Source organism: Anabrus simplex, chromosome 8, assembly GCF_040414725.1.
Source record: "Anabrus simplex isolate iqAnaSimp1 chromosome 8, ASM4041472v1, whole genome shotgun sequence".
Lineage (NCBI taxonomy): Eukaryota > Metazoa > Arthropoda > Insecta > Orthoptera > Tettigoniidae > Anabrus > Anabrus simplex.
Window position 1 is genome coordinate 89,094,518 of NC_090272.1, and position 17,553 is coordinate 89,112,070.

Consider the following 17,553-nt stretch of genomic DNA (forward strand, 5'->3'; position numbering starts at 1 on the left):
TATTATTATTATTATTATTATTATTATTATTATTATTATTATTATTATTATTATTTAGACCCATATTTATAACTAGAGAAATATTTTTTTTATTTCTGATACTGTAACTTCAACCCATCTTTGCAGACGAGGATACGGACCCATATTTCCGGAATTCGTTTTATTTCGAATAATTTCCTGTGCGTATTTATTAGTTTCAGTAACTAAAAGATTCCAGATAGCATTGGAGAAAAACAAATAGAAATATGTTGAAGGAGGAATGTTTCTCGGAGGACAATTTCGTACACCTGCGTTTCGAAACTTGAACTTCTCTTCCACTTTTATTTCTGGCTCTGGACGATAAACTCATGTCCACTTCGGTTCTGTTTGGTCAACTGCATTACCGTCATTATCATTATTATCATCAGAGGCTGGTTCATTGTGATCCACATCATCGTCAATATCAGTGTCGAAATCACTTAGCCTAGGTTCATATAAGTCGCCACTACCTGACGAATTATTGTCAAAATCATCGTCAATTCCTTCTAAAAATACGTCACTATCACCTTCGCCGTCCAGCTCAAACAAACAATTACGAATTTCAATACTACCTGACAATTCACTCATTTTGCGCCACGAAAGCTAATGCACATCGGACAACCACAGCAAGCACAACAGAGTGACCGCCTGCAAAGCGTTCTCATTTTTCCACGTGTATACCCAGGCCCGGAACTAGGGCGGGGCAGGGGGAGCACGTGCCCCGGGCGGCAGATTTCAGGGGCGGCAAAATTTGAAAAGTTTAATAAAAAATAATAAGCATTTAATTTTTCAAAATAATAATACCACAATTAATATTGTTTAGTTTTATTTAATTCTGTTGCCCAATTCATCAACTTTATTACACTGACACCATATACCTAGTTATTTTCTTCATTAAAGACACGTACTTCATGGGTCTGAAGTGAGTCTTATACTGTTACGAGCTGATGTACCCGTGCTTCGCTACGGGATTCTCAGAAAGACTGACTTGGTGGTTTTCCTAACTGAATTCAACATAGGTCATTACAAAACATCAGTAGGAATGTAGCGATTGAAAGCAATGTTATCATATAAAATACTCGATCAAATGAAAAACCGCACACTTTCTCACTTTCAACGAACAGTACTACGGTGCCGATCTAAGAGTCCAAAGTTCCAGAGCTGGAATAACCAGGTCGCAGACTGCCGTGAACACTCCTCTGTCATTATTCCGTTAAATATGCACACTACTCATTCCAATCAGTGGCTCAGGGTAGGGATTGTATAGCTCGAATACTATTACCAGATATATCAGAAAATGAATGAACCAGAGGAATGACATGCTAAAGAAGAAAGTTATCTTACACCCCAGCTACTTCCCACCAATAGACAGGCAGGCTGTTACAGTCGGTACGACCAGGCGAGTTGGCCGTGTGGTTAGGGGCGCGCAGCTGTGAGCTTGCATCCGGGAGATAGTGGATTCGAACCCCACTGCCGGCAACCCTGAAGATGGTATTCGGGAGATAGTGGGTTCGAGCCCCACTGTCGGCAGCCCTGACGATGGTTTTCCGTAGTTTCCCATTTTCACACCAGGCAAATGCCGGGACTGTACCTTAATTAAAGCCACGGCCGCTTCCTTCCACTTCCTAGACCTTTCGCCCAGGTTTCAGTATGGTTGTTTGTGTTATGCCGATAGCGGTGTCTCTTCGAGACTCCTCTGTCGGCCTTTAATGTTAGTTATGCAGTTGTGTGTATTGTTAGTATATTTGATTTATTTGTTGTGTGTTAATTCTCAGTATATTGATAATATTAATAGTGTATTGATAGTAACGTATTGTTGTTGAATGTATGTGTGTGTACATGTTGCGGACACCCATCCAGTGGGTGACCACTCCCGATGTTGCTTAACTGTTTGTGCGAGTAGTGTTTTTGTGTGTTAGGTGCCTAAGGAAAAATCCACATTCAGTGATCATGGCTAGCACAGCTATTTTAGTGAACGATGTGGCTCACCCTGTTGGAGCAGAGTTTGCCTAGCTTATTGTTACGTTAGGAGGTTTGTAACGCTTCATCGTATCTTGAGTTCGCAACTTGTACTTTTACTTTAAAAGTGCAAGTATCTGCGGATGTTTATTAATAATTTGACAGCATCTGTAGGTGTTAAATTTGAAAAATACAGCATTATTAATTAAGCAGCATTAATATGTAGTGATCCCGCCTCGGTTTCCGTATGTTCCAGTGTTTTAAAGGAAGTGAGAAGTGAGATCTTTGCTTGTTACTGAGCAGGGACGGTTTACTGGGCGGGATTTAGTTGAGAATCAGTTACTTGGCAGGCATAGTAGGGAGTAAAGGCTGATCCGGAATTGTTAATAGCTTGAAGAGTAGACTGATCAGGGCGTGGGAAGCTTGGCAGGGCTGGGTGGTATGTGCATTGGTGGAAGGTCCTGGGTTCGAGTGGTGCAGAGTGTCATGGCTGAGTGGTGTCTGTGGTGTGTTGTGGTGAGCCTGTAAGTGCTTGGCGCGTCTGTAATGGCTTCGAATTGCCCTCTTCAAGAACGGGCAACCAGGAAATGAGGCGGCGTGACTGCCTTGGCAGTTCGCGCACCTCGGCTGGCTGCGTGGTACCGTGCACTCAGTGCGACGATGGGGACCGCCACACCGATTACACCGTTGAGCCTCTGAGCACGAGGCTGCAGAGTGGTTCAGTCGAAGACAATTGAAACACTGTGTGATGAGTGATGTGTGGGAGGGTGTGCGGGTTCGAGTCTCTGTGGTGTTGGTGTTGGATGTTGGTGATTTCTTGGACTTAGGGGCAGGTTTTTTACGCCTGCTCCCAGTCTGAGTGTATCTGGAGTGTGTTTCCGTACTCGGTTGTGAGACTAATGGGGTCTCAGTCCCGGGTTCGGATGCTGGTGGGGGGAGAGGGGTGAGTCTGTGATGATTGGTGGATCGTTTGTCTGTGCTGACTGATGTGCATGGTTTGAATGGGTTTGTGAAAATTTAGTGAATGTTGGAGGTGTAGGATTAGTTTGAGTTGCTGCATGTGTTGCGTCCAGCTCAGTTTGGGTAGCTGCTTCGGCGTCTGGCGCGTACCCAAAACACACTTTGTAACGGATGTTCTGAGTTTTTAGATGTTCAAGAATGGCGCTATAGCTGCCCTCAATATCCATAGGGAATATGATGATGCATCCGTTAGAGAGCTCCTGTAAGAGCTGGACATGTTTGATGACGGGCTGGATGGCTGTATATGTACGCTGGCGGTGGTGGTACCGGGCGTGTCTGGATGGGAAGTGCTCGTAAGGCATGGGAAAGATGAAAGGATCATACCAGGTGTTACGGTTATTGGCGCGAATTTCTAGTGGTTGGTCGAAATTGGGGGTGGTTGGGGGTTTCTTGGACATGGTTTTGGTGGGAATGTCAGTGTCTTGGCTACTCAATCCACCAAGGTGGTCCTGACAGCTGGTATGGGCTGGGGAGGCTTGGGTGTTTATGATAAAACACTGGAACGGTCAAACTCAATGAGAGGACCGGCGCGCTTTTAGGTGCTCTCTCAGTGGGCACGGTCGAAGCAGGTTTAGTTTTTCCGTATCACAACGGGACAAGCCTCGAACCAGTGACCTCACTGAGGGCTCTGACAAATTGCTTGGGCCTGCCGTGAGCTTGGCTAGCAGGCGGTTGCAGTTACTGCCTATTGTTGGTGGCAGTTAGCAATTGTTGGTTTGAAATAGGCAGTATTGCTGGTGGCCTATTCCCGTGGTGAACGGGCTCTCTGGTAGAACCCTATGTCTTGACTGGAGCGTAGGTATCGCAGTTAACGGCAGAGAACTAGCGTTCTGGGTGCTAGCTTCTTGGTAGCCGGAGCTTAGTGCTTACAGGACTGCACTGCACGAGCGCTGGGCTGCCTGTGTGTGCGAATGTGTGTTGTTGAATGTGTGTGCTAGACCTTTCCTATCGCATCGTCGCCATAAGATATATCTGTGTCGGTGCGACGTTAAGCAAAAAAATATGGTATTCCGTGGTTTCCCATTTTCACACCATTCACACCAGGCTGTACCTTAAAGCCAAGGCCGCTTCCTTCACACCACTATTCATTTCCTATCCCATCGTCGCCATAAGACCTACCTGTGTCGGTGCGACGTCAAGCAAATTAAAAAACCTCGGTACGCTGCAGTAATCCTATCTATCGGGGATGAGAGGAAACAGAAGACAAAAAGCACATCACAACAAACAATGGACAATGTAATGTTATTGTTGATAAAGTTTATGAGCTTTCTATATTGCAGGCCTTCACATTAGTTTTCTTTGGGCTCTGTGATATTAGGATGTCTTACAAAATTATTTATATCGTAGACTGTAGTTCCTTATTCTCAGACTTTACATACCGATTTTCACTAAAGTCTGTTAACCAATTTTCTCGTGACTCGGCGCTGATATGGACTTAGTAACAAAAATCTAAATTCATGAATATACACATTATATGCGGTACGGTAACAATGTATAAGACATAAGTGATCGGAAATTTAATAACTTCTTGCATAACTACTACTAACTTAAGACATAACTAAAGTTATGTTAGTTATGTAGTATTTATCGATACGACCACTAATAACATAAATAACTTATTTGAGAATTACATTTCAGACCTTCCCCGAAACTACCATTTTACTAAGCGTGAATAAAATAATTTATAACCGAGCTTGTAGTGGTTCATCACCCGACATTACATACCGATTTTCATTAATTCTCTTCAGCCGTTTTCTATTGATGCGTGTGCAATCATACGTACATACATACATACATACATACATACATACATACATACATACATATATACAGACAGACAGACAGACAGACAGACAGACAGACAGACAGACAGACAGACAGACAGACAGAAATTACAGAAAAGTAAAAAATGCATTTCCTTGTTACTGTGGACATGACAGATACAGAAATACCATTCATATCAAATTCTGAGCAATGTACAGGCAAAACACTTATTTTATATATAGATTACATTTCAGGCCTTCCCCTAAACTACTATTTTACTCAGTGTGAATAACATTATTGATAGCCTAGGTTATAGCGACCTATTCCCCGACGTTGCATACCAATTTTCGTGAAGATACGACCACTAATAAAATAAATATTTGACAATTAAATTTTAGGCCTTCCCTTAAACTACCATTTTTCTCAGCGTGTATTACCTATATTATAGCGACTTATTTCCCATCTTTGTCTAGCGATTTTCATTAAGATACGACCACTAATAACATAAATATTTGAGAATTAAATTACAGGCCATCCCCCTAAACTACCATTTCACTCGGCGTGATTAAGATAAGTTATAGCCTAGATTGTAGCGGTTCATCACCCGACTTTACATTCGAATTTCATTAAATTCTCTTCAGCCGTTTTCTCGCGATGCGTGTACATACATACATACATACATACATACATACATACATACATACATACAGACAGACAGACAGACAGACAGACAGACAGAAATTACGGAAAAGTAAAAAATGCATTTTCTTGTTACTGTGGACATGACCGATACAGAAATACCATTCTTTTCAAATTCTGAGCAATGTACAGACAAAACTCTTATTTTATTTATATATAGATTACATTTCAGACCTTCCCCTAAACTACTATTTCACTCAGTGTGAATAACATTATTGATAGCCTAGGTTATAGCGACCTATTCCCCGACGTTGCATACCAATTTTCGTGAGGATACCACCACTAATAAAATAAATACCTTATTTGACAATTAAATTTTAGGCTTTCCCCTAAACTACCATTTTTCTCAGCGTGTATAGCCTATATTATAGCGACTTATTTCCCATCTTTGTCTAGCGATTTTCATTAAGACACGACCACTAATAACATAAATATTTGAGAATTAAATTTCAGGCCTTCCCCTAAACTACCATTTCACTCGGCGTGATTAAAATAATTTATAGCCTAGATTGTAGCGGTTCATCACCCGACTTTACATTCCGAATTTCATTAAATTCTCTTCAGCCGTTTTCTCGTGATGCGTGTACAGACAGACAGACAGACAGACAGACAGACAGACAGACAGACAGACAGACAGACAGACAGACAGACAGACAGACAGACAGACAGACAGACAGACAGACAGACAGACAGACAGACAGACAGACAGACAGAAATTACGGAAAAGTAAAAAAATGCATTTTCTTGTTACTGTGGACATGACCGATACAGAAATACCATTCTTTTCAAATTCTGAGGAATGTACAGACAAAACTCTTATTTTATATATATATAGATGTCCTGGTTAGTGACAAAACAGGTGAAGTTCTCAGCCAAGAAATCCTAAAAAAATTAGACAAAGATGGACTAAACTTAGAGAACTGTAGAGGCCAATCCTACAGTGGGGCAAATATGGCCGGGAAGTATAAAGGAGTTCAGTCCAGACTACCGTACTTCAGGGGAACGAGCTAGCATATTTTGTCCGATGTAATGCTCACTCCCTCAATTTAGTTGGTGCTAATTCGGCTTTTATGGCTCAGAATTTTTTCGAAACTTTGAACAGTATGTATTCTTTCTTTGCGGTTTCAACTTCACTCTGGGAAGTTCTCCGAAAGTATGTGCCACTGACACTGAAACCTGAAAGCAATGCAAGATGGTCTGCAAGATTAGATGCGGTCGAAGCTGTGTATAAAAATTGCGGTAAAGTTGTGCAGGCTCTAGAGGATCTTAAAAACCATGATCTCTCAACACCTCAAACTAAGAGTGAGGGCAGCTCCCTTTTGAAATATATTGGGAAAATTCAATTCATCGTTTTCACATGTTTTTGGCATACTTTCTTCAAAAAGGTCAATCATGTCAATGAGTTTTTGCAAAGAAAAGATGTAACAGTAGATTTGGCTACCCGGAACCTTCAAGGTCTTTTAACGTTCTTGAAGTCTTGCAGAGAGTACACTCTATCTGAGGCTATTACTGAGGGTAAATTCTTAGCAAGCATGAGTGATCTACCATCTGAGTTCTCAGAAAAAAAGGCAAAGAAAAAAGAAAAAAATGTCTGATGAGCTGTGTGGCGATGAAGCTCCGACAAGTACTGAGAATGTGTACCAAGTAGCTATGTTAGAGGTTATTGACCAGATGATTACGGAACTCAGTGACAGGTTTAAGGCTTTGGACAACATAAACAGCAAGTTTGGATTTTTGAATTCAGTTCGAATTAAAGAAATGCAAACAAAAGATCTAAAAATGAAAGCAGAAGAATTGGCAAATATCAACACTGCCAATCTCAAAAATGAAGAATTTAAATTTGAAATAGAAAGTTTCAAGCACCACGCTTTATCAGTTGACGGAAATTTAAAGGGAGCCACATCAAGAGAAATGTTAAGTCTTATTTATAAAAATAAATTAGAGGAAGGCTACCCTAACATTACTACTGCGCCGAGAATGTTCCGCACGTTGTCAGTTACAGTTCCATCTGGAGAACGAAGTTTTAGCAAACTCAAAATCATCAAAAACTACATGAGAAATACAATGGGACAGGAGAGACTCTCTAATCTAAGTATAATGTCAACTGAACACAAACGAGCATCCCTTATCAACTTTGATGACATCATCAGTACATTTGCAGCTAAGAAGGCTCGAAGAATTCAATTTTGAGGTACAATACATAGCAAATTTTTGCGTAGTTACAATTGAGTTACACTACAAACAAATTTTTTGGAATAGTCATGTATAAGTGTTTTTCAATATAAGTGTAATGTATGTATTAATATGTATAAGTATAATAATATAAGTGTTTTATTCATAAATAAAACTTCTTAATAGCATACATATGGTGTGTAATTTGAACTGCCGCATCTAAAAGTATAGCTTACGGAGGTATTATATTTTAGCGGTAGGGGGAGGGGTTCGGGGGATGGAGGGCGGCAAACTGATCTTTGCCCCCCCCCCCCTGACAAATCTCCTAGTTCCGGCCCTGTGTATACCGCACACTCTGTCACACTAAACTACTTCAGAATCGTGCTGTATTTATAGAGCATCTTCAACATGATGTAAGATATGTCATAAAGATGGTGAGTGTCAAGGCGCAATCTTGAAATTAGTCAGCGCTGGCGTAATGCACCTCGATAGCGACTCTGCCGGTTGAGTAACAGGGAAATGAGTCGCGGTTGCAGGGTTAAAATCATATTTCGTACTCAACATTTACCACAGCAAGTGTCACTCTTCCATGTGTATTTACACATTGAACCTTTTATTTGTTCTTCCATTATCTGCCGTAAATGTTTACGATATGTTCATACCTGAAAACAATGTAAAGCACAAGCCTTTCGATCCCGAAAGTGTACACTTGGGCACACCACTGATCAGTGCACGGAACAATGCCACAAACGTGCATATTGTAAGGGTAACCCTTTGACCGGATCATCTGTATGTCCGAAGCAGAAATATCAGCAAGAGATAAAAAAGCGATGAATGTAGAACACATTTCATTTACAGATACTTAAGCCAAAGTCGCACTACCAGTTTATTACCCCAACATATTCTACAGGACTTCCCAACCCTTTCTCAAGACGCTCCCACTACTTCCAGTTCTCACGAAAATCCGCGAAAAAGGAAGTTCACGCAAGTAGTCATGAAAACCTCGAGACCCATGCCAGCACCAATCTTTAATAAAGAGGGTTATATGGCACTCCTATGTCACGAGAACATCCCTTTGTTAAAAACAATTGTTCCGCCTTCACTCCAGATCACAGCTCTACTTTCTACTTCTACCGTTTCTACTCCGCCGATTACGGGTCTTAAGGCTGATGACACAGGAGCGGTTTTTGCCGAGTTGGCCGCCGAATCTGCTGTCGAGCTCGGTAGGGGAAGGAAGCGGCCGTGGCCTTAATTAAGGTACAGCCCCAGCATTCGCCTGGTGTGAAAATGGGAAACCATGGAAAACCATCTTCAGGGCTGCCGACAGTGGGATTCGAACCCACTATCTCCCGAATACTGTGGTCAGTCTAGTGGTTGTAGCAATCATATCATCTTTCAATCTTTCTTGTTTAGAGAAGATGGCTATCCCCTTTTCTACCAGTATATTTTGCTTTTAGCAACACTTCCCCCTAATCACATTGATAGCTTAAATAAGTTTCTTGATGACGCTCAAACAGTGTTGTAATAGTTCTACTACGACTAACTTCTGCCACTCCTTTCTACTGTGAATCGTATCTCTCATTCCACTTTTTAGTATGCGTGTGATAATGCCCACTTAAATAGCAAATTACATGTGTCATTTATACATCCTATGTCATTCTTGGATTATCATTTACTATCTACAAGTTCATATTAATCAAGAATTCAACTTACGAGTGCAGGAGTGTATTTATTAACAAGGTCATAGTGACTGGACGATGATCAGTCAGGCTCTATGGCTAAATGGTTAGCGTGCTGGTCTTTGGTTCAAGGGGCCCCGGGTTCGATTCCCGGCCGGGTCGGGGATTTCAACCTTAATTGGTTATTTCTACTGGCCCGGGGACTGGGTGTTTGTGCCGTCCTTAAACAGAAAATACAAGACAAAGAGAGAATAAGAAAAATATATCGGTAAAAAAGTCTAAAAAAAGAAGAAGAAGCCAGTTAGTTCCAAACACTGCCTGCTCGATCTGCATCCGATGGCTGCTTATACTGCTTGCTCATTACAACATTTTAACATGGCACTAAATGAAACACCCCGTTTACAAATACCCGCAGCAGGTGGCAGCACCAACCGGCTCCAGACCTGTCGGAATGAAATAGCGGAAAATAGGATACTTGTTTTCAGTGAAAATGGTGTACTGTAGCGTGGCTTTCTGCAAATCAAAGAAAGGGAAACCAGAATGCCGTGATATTTCATTCCATGAAATACCTTCAAGTACACAATTGCGTCGAAAGTGGTTAAGTATTATATCCAGAGAAGGAAACAGCAAGGGAAGTAAATGGATTCCTTCTGATTATTCCGTGGTTTGCAGTCTACATTTCGTAAATGACGATTTCAAAGTGACCATCAAAACGCGAAAATTAAAAACAGGATCTGTACCCAGCCCTTTCCCTGATTATCCAGCTTATAAACAACCGCTAATTTCAGCGATGATTAAGAGAAAGGATTCAAGCTCAGAGACGTCTAACAAGAGCACTTCAAACATCATTGCAGAAAATGGTAAGCGTTATATAAGGACTGAAGTATTACATACTAAATAATATGATTTCTGGGGACAATTGTACTGTTAATGTGAAGGTACAAAACAGAATAATATGCTGTCATAAATTCCATTGTCCGCCTCTGTGGTGTAGTGGTTAGTGTGATTAGCTGCCACCCCCGGAGGCCTGGGTTTGATTCCCGGCTCTGCCACGAAATTTTTAAAAGTGGTACGAGGGCTGGAACGGGGTCCACTCAGCCTCGGGAGGTCAACTGAGTAGAGGTGGGTTCGATTCCCACCTCAGCCATCCTGGAAGTGGTTTTCCGTGGTTTCCCACTTCTCCTCCAGGCAAATGCCGGGATGGTACGTAACTTAAGGCCACGGCCGCTTCCTTGTCTATCCCTTCCAATCTTCCCATTCCCCGCAAGGCCCCTGTTCAGCATAGCAGGTGAGGCCGCCTGGGCGAGGTACTGGTCATCCTCCCCAGTTGTATTCCTCCGATCCGGAGTCTGAAACTCCAGGACACTGCCCTTGAGGCGGTAGAGGTGGGATCCCTCGCTGAGTCCGAGGGAAAAGCCAACCCTGGAGGGTAAGCAGATTAAGATTCCATTACGAGTCGTTTGCTAGCGGTATAAAATCGTGTCAATATCCTGCTCTTTTTATTTTTATTATCATTTACGCAAGTAGGGCCTATTTAGTTGTTTCGGTTTTACAGTTATAGCTAAACTAATATCAGGTTCTCTCCACCGATGGTGCTAACGTTATCCACAAGCAAAATTCAAAATTTTCTGCCTCAGTATTCTCTCCCGGACTTGACGAAACAGAACCAGTGTTGCTCTCTGAGTATGTCCGACTCGTTGGCTGAATGGTCAGCGTACTGGCCTTCGGTTCAGAGGGTCCCGGGTTCGATTTCCGGCCGGGTCGGGGATTTTAACGTTAATTGGTTAATTCCAGTGGCTCGGGGGCTGGGTGTGTGTGGCGTCTTCAGCATTAGAAATCATTCTAGGTAGGGCCTTCATCTTCACAGACATGCAAGTCGCCTAATAGGCCGTCTATTATTATCATCCCCTGAGTATGTACTTGATTTACTGGAAGATTTTCGTGAGCCCCCTGAGTCAGTGTGTGTCACTTTAGAAACTGCTTACCAGGCATTAGTGTGTGGATATTTAGTGCGTGTAATCGAAGAAAAAACAGAATGCAGCACGTGCTTGAATAATGTTTCCACCTCATTTAATGCATCCCCATTGATGAACTTAATCAGACAGTCGGACTGAGGAGGCCTGCGCTATCCCCAGCAACGATTTATTTGCCTAATTATAGGGCTACAGAAATTTGTTGAGGCGGTTCTACCGTACTGCAAGAACTCTGCAAGTCTGCTCCAAACTATAAAAAACTATGTTCTACGGTAGCTTCTTTGTGCCAATGTAAGATTTTAAAGTGTTTTAGTAACAGTAAGAACCAGGAACATGTGTCAGAAACTGTGCTGGCCAAATTCGTGAAACCTCTACTTAGTAATGTAGGGCATAGAGGTGTGACGGTCCAGAGAAAATGTGTCACTGCTCCAACTGCTCCAGTGACACGACTGGAGCAGTGACACGTTGCCGGTCCAGTGACAAACCGGTCCAGCCACAGATGGAGCTGAGGAGCATGGTATAGCATGCAGAGCGCGGTGACACGCTGCCGGTACAGTGACAAACCGGTCCAGCAATAGATGGAGCTGAGGATCATGGCTCCGCGGTGACACGCTACCGGTCCAGTGACAACCGGTACAAGCACAAATGGAGCTGAGGAACACTGTTGCCAGCCCATAAATATTTTCTCCACCAATTTTTAGTTCAAAATCTGCTAAATTTCGAACTGAAGTAAAAGAGCATATATCAACTGTGTTAATAGAGGGGATTAACTCAACACTCACCGCACTATATGCTCTGAAACAGATCTGCAGATCTGACGTCCTGCGGTTGCATATGAAGCCACATGGTACTACTCTCTTTCAAAATATATGCTGGCAGTTCAAAGTGCAAAGCACATCCGGAAATTCTCAAATCTGTTTCGAAAGTTACTTTCACTTTCATTACTGTTTTCATTGGTTTTGATAAGTACGGAAAAAGATAATGTCTAACACTTTCGCATTTATATTGCACTACCAATAGGTGCACCGTCCGTGTTTGGGATTACTAGGATGCTTAACTAACTAGTCTTTTAAAGTTTAATTCTTTAACCACTTTTTACGAAATATCTGACTGTACATTTAACTTTTTCTTTTGACATATTGACATACCAAACATAACCTGACGTCAAAAGAAACACGATATCAAACACGACACTACCCGTCTCCTCTCATCAAGAGCACAGTAACGATTGCAACCAATTCTGGCTAAGGTTGTGGGCCAGAGCTGCTCTCATTGTGTTATACGGGCCCGCCTGAAAAAATTACAACTCGGACCCTGTCAAATAAAATGTAAAATGTATGAATAAAACCAAACTCCATTGCGCAACAGCGCCGAAGGGTCATGACCTACCAAGCGAAAGCAAACCTATGAATAACTACTGCAAATTAAATCACCGAGCTTGATAGCTGCAGTTGCTTAAGTGCGGCCAGTATCCAGTATTCGGGAGATAGTGGGTTCGAACCCCACTGTCGGCAGCCCTGAAGATGGTCTTCCGTGGTTTCCCATTTTCACACCAGGCAAATTTAATTAATTAAGACCACGGCCGTTTCCTTCCCACTCCTAGCCCTTTCCTGTCCCATCGTCGCCGTAAGACCTATCTGTGTCGGTGCGACGTAAAGCAACTTGCAAATGAAATCACAACAGGAAGATGTAATGCAATACATTGTCAATTTATGTAAGCAAATGAATTATTCATTATTGTAAGATTTCGAACAAAATATTTAAAGGTTCTTTAAGTTGATGCCATCCTGGTGGGAACATCCAAATGTTGTCCATCGATAACATCACAGGGAAATTAAATTAAAATTACCAATCTCTATTCCCTGACAGGTTTACAGGACGCGTGTGCGTCTCCGATAACCCTTCCAAAAATATGAATTCATGCTCCGCACGTGTGAATGAGTCATGCACTCAAATGCTATTACTTAGGAAATGTATACATGGCATCACGCACCCACACGATTACGCGAAGCGCTGTGCTAGTATTTACTTGACTCACCTAATTTACCAAATGATAAATTAAAGTATACATGGCATCACGCACCCACACGATTACGCGAAGCGCTGTGCTAGTATTTACTTGACTCACATAATTTACCAAATGATAAATTAAAATCCACCAGAATGATATTATTATTATTATTATTATTATTATTATTATTATTATTATTATTATTATTATTATTATTATTATTATTGCTGGCCCCGTGATGTAGGGTTAGCGTGCCTGCCTCTTACCCGGAGGCCCCGGGTTCGATTCCCGGCCAGGTCAGGATTTTTACCTGAACCTGAGGGCTGATTCGAGGTCCACTCAGCCTACGTGATTAGAATTGAGGAGCTATATGACGGTGAGATAGCGGCCCCGGTCTAGAAAGCCAAGAATAACGGCCGAGGGGAATCGTCGTGCTGACCACACGACACCTCGTAATCTGCATGCCTTCGGGCTGAGCAGCGGTCACTTGGTAGGCCAAGGCCCTTCGAGGGCTGTAGTGCCATGGAGTTTGGTTTGGTTTATTATTATTATTATTATTATTATTATTATTATTACTATTACTATTATTTGTAGAAATGTTTTAGTGATGAAGTAGATTACTGTGGATTTCTTTCGTTCACATTAAATAATGAACACCGTACCGGTATGTCTCCGTCCTGTTCTTGTCACATCCTCCCTAACGGTACGGGACGACGACGGCTGTGTCGCTGGACCGTTTGCGGATAGCAGTAGCAACACTGTCACAGCAGTGGACCGGTACAGGACGCTGTGAGTCGCAGCGCAAGACCGTCACAGTTTGGTCACAGTAGCAGACAGCAGTGGACCGGTAGCAGCAAACTGCGAGTCGCAGCGCAAGACTGTCACAGTAGCAGTGGACCGGTAGCAGCCAACTGCGAGTCGCAGCGCAAGACTGTCACAGTAGCAGTGGACCGGTAGAGAAGAGGCTTCTGGAGCAGGTTGTCACTGCTCCATTCGGAGAATAGGTGACGCGTACCGGTACAGCAGTACCGACTCACCTCTAGTAGGGCAGTTCACCTAGAGCCACCGGCGAGTGTAGACGTACGGAGTGGAGGGTACCTGGAGTGGGAGAAGGTAGTGTAAGTGCGGAGTGTTGGAAGTCAGCGAGGTGCTTACAGGCAATGATTGGTACAGAGCAGTACAGGGCGAGCATAGGTGGTTGGGAGGGAAGGAAGAAGAAAGAAGAAGTGAAGACAAGAAGATGCAGAATAGAACTGGATAAAATAGGATACTTTATACTTTCTGCAGCGGTGATTTTGATATTGCTTTGGATTGGGGGAGTAGAACTGAACCCAGGTCCGACTTCCAGAGGAAATATGAGCTGGGAGGACATGGAAACAATCAGAAAAATCGTAAAAGAGGTGGTAGCAGAGACATGTCCCTTCGAACAAATCAAGAACATGATCAAGGAACAAACGAGGGAGTTTGAAAAAATGAAGGGGTGGTTTCAGGAAAAGATAGAAGACACAGCTTCACAGGTGAGAAGAAATGGTGAAGAAGTTTCAACATTAAGAGAGGAGATAGGGAGATTGGAAGAGGAGATATCGAAACTGAAAGCCGACGTAGTTGTTAACACCCGAAGTCGCAGAAATAAATGCTTATTTATATATGGAGTGCAAGAGGGTAAGAAGGAAGATAAGACGAGTATAGTTTATAAAGTAGTGGACATAATTCAGGGTAAAATGAAAATAAATTTCAGTGAAGTGGACATTGATGATGTGACAAGCGTGGGAAGATTTAGAGGTAATAGGCCTATCAAAGTGCAATTATTTTCTACACTGATGGCTGATATAGTGGTGCGTAATGCAGGTAACGTGCAAGGAGAAAAAATATGGATAAGGAGGGACATAGGAGCTGAAGAGTGGAGGAATGAAAAAACTCTTAAAAAACACATGATACGAGCTAGGCAGCAAGGGTTGAATGCAGTCATCAGAGGACAGGAATTAGTGGTGACAGGCAACAGATGGAGGAGAGTATGGTCGGTGAATAGACTGATGGACCTAGAACGGAGGATGAAACAAGATGAGGAGGCTAAGAGAAGTGTAGTGAATAACGGGGATGACAAACGAGTGGAAGATAATAGGCAAGTGAAAGATAACGAGGGTAGAAGTGTAATTATAGGAAGTAGTACTGAAAAGTGTCAAGAGAGTCAGAGCGAGGTGCTAAGTGGAAGTATGAACAACGGTAAGGAAAGAGCAGTGGACGGGCAATGCAGGAGAGAGGCTGAAGGTCAAAGGGGTGATGGGGGAAAGGAGAGTGAGCAACAAGAAGCTGAGAGAGCGGAGTGTAGTGGTGTAGTTAGACAAGATCAGGGTATAAAAGTAAGGCCAGTGTTAACCCGTGAGTACCTCGCACAGAATATGAGTTTGAGCGCAGGGAGAGATAGAAGATATACGGACATGATGAGAGGGTTTTGTTACAAGAAGTAAAAAACAATAATATAGCGAGTAAGTAAGTAATTAAAGGCGTGGAGGCTGAAATGTTGTGAAGGAGAAGTGGTATATAAGTTATGATATGTTATAGGGTTGAAATGTGGTGGTGGAGAAGTGGTGGTATAAGATGGTGGATGGCAGTTTGTTGATATTTGGAGCTGGAGGAGTGATGGTAAATGTGGTGTTGGATAAGTGTTGTAATTTGGCTATTTGTAAATTTTGGTTTGGGGGAAGTTGGAGTTTTCGGTAGGTAATTATGATGGGTATTAGGATGAGTATGAGTGTATGGCAAATTGAGCAAATTATGATATGTTATAGGGTTGAAATGTGGTGTTGGAGAAGTGGTGGTATAAGATGGTGGATGGCAGAAGGTGAGTGTATTTGTAGAAGAAGTAGAGGTGGTGGTACTGAGATTGTATTGGTGTCTGGTATAAATGCTGAGTGATGGCAGATGAGTGTGTGTTAGGGCTGAATTGTGGTGTTGGAAGTAGAGGTGGTATATGTTGAAATGTGGTGTTGGAAAGGTATGGAGATGTAGTTATGATATGTTATAGGGTTGAAATGTGGTGTTGGAGAAGTGGTGGTATAAGACGGTGGAGGGCAGAAGGTAAGTGTATTTGTGGAAGGAGTAGAGCTGGTATGCTGAAGTGTGGTGTTGGAAGTATTGAAGGCTTAGTATTCAAGTTATGATATGTTATAGGGTTGAAATGTGGTGTTGATGGCTATTTAATTTTTGGAGCTGGAAACAGGTGAGTTTATTATCATTTTGTATTGTACTGGTGACTGGTATAAATGCTGAGTGATGGCAGACGAGTGCGTGTTAGGGCTGAAATGTGGTGTTGGAAGTAGAGGTGGTATATGTTGAAATGTGGTGTTGGAAAGGTATGGAGATGTAGTAATGTAACTCGGCTATTTGTAAATTTTGGTTTGGTAGAAGATGGAGTCTTCAGTAGGTAATTATGACGGGTAGGATGAGTATGAGTGTATGGTAAATGCAAGTTATGATATGTTATAGGGTGGAAATGTGGTGTGGGAGAAGTGGTGGTATAAGATGGTGGATGGCAGAAGGTGAGTGTATTTGTGGAAGGAGTAGAGCTGGTATGCTGAAGTGTGGTGTTGGAAGTATTAAATTATGATATGTTATAGGGTTGAAATGTGGTGTTGGAGAAGTGGTGGTATAAGATGGTGGATGGCAGAAGGTGAGTATATTTGTAGAAGAAGTAGAGGTGGTATATGAGGTAGGGTTGGTGTGGTATTGCTGAAATGTGGTGTTGGAGTATTGCTGGCCAAAATTTTTGGAGGCGTGATTGGTATTTGTTATTCATTGCCGAAATTTCTGGAGATGAGAGGTAATTTTATTATGGAGTGTTACGACGGAATGAAATGAAATGAAGCAATGTTAACGCAGATTGGTAAAAGTTGCGGTATGGTTGATTGGAACGTAATGACGGAATAAGATGGCCGGTTTGGTATGCAATCATGTAATGGCTGGTTTGGAATGCAACCTGGTAATGCTGCTGTTGCAGATTATGCTGGAGTAGGTCAGGGAACAATAGAGGTGATGAAAATGCTGAAGTAAGAAGGTTGCGTACGTGAGAGTGATAAGCAAGCATGGAGTTGTAACACCAGCAGTAGAATGTAAACATTGACCAGGCTGTTGTGAATTGATGTAGATGGAGTTGGTTCTGGTATAAAACCGGGACGGTATTGTTTATTTCATTTTATGTTATTTAGTATATAGTGGAGAGGGGTGGCTCAGGTTGGACTATTCTTATTAATCTTATTTG

At 42.3% G+C, this 17,553-nt stretch overlaps 1 protein-coding gene across 1 annotated transcript in view; it reads left to right on the forward strand.

The window, feature by feature from the left end:
* The first annotated feature begins 17,332 nt into the window (after nt 1–17,332).
* Nucleotides 17,333–17,553, forward strand: part of LOC136879153 (calcium-binding and coiled-coil domain-containing protein 1) — a 98,135-nt gene continuing 97,914 nt past the window's right edge. Inside the window, exon 1 of the mRNA XM_068228955.1 lies at nt 17,333–17,470. The gene's annotated coding sequence lies outside the window, so the exon portion shown is untranslated. The remainder of the gene's footprint in view (nt 17,471–17,553) is intronic.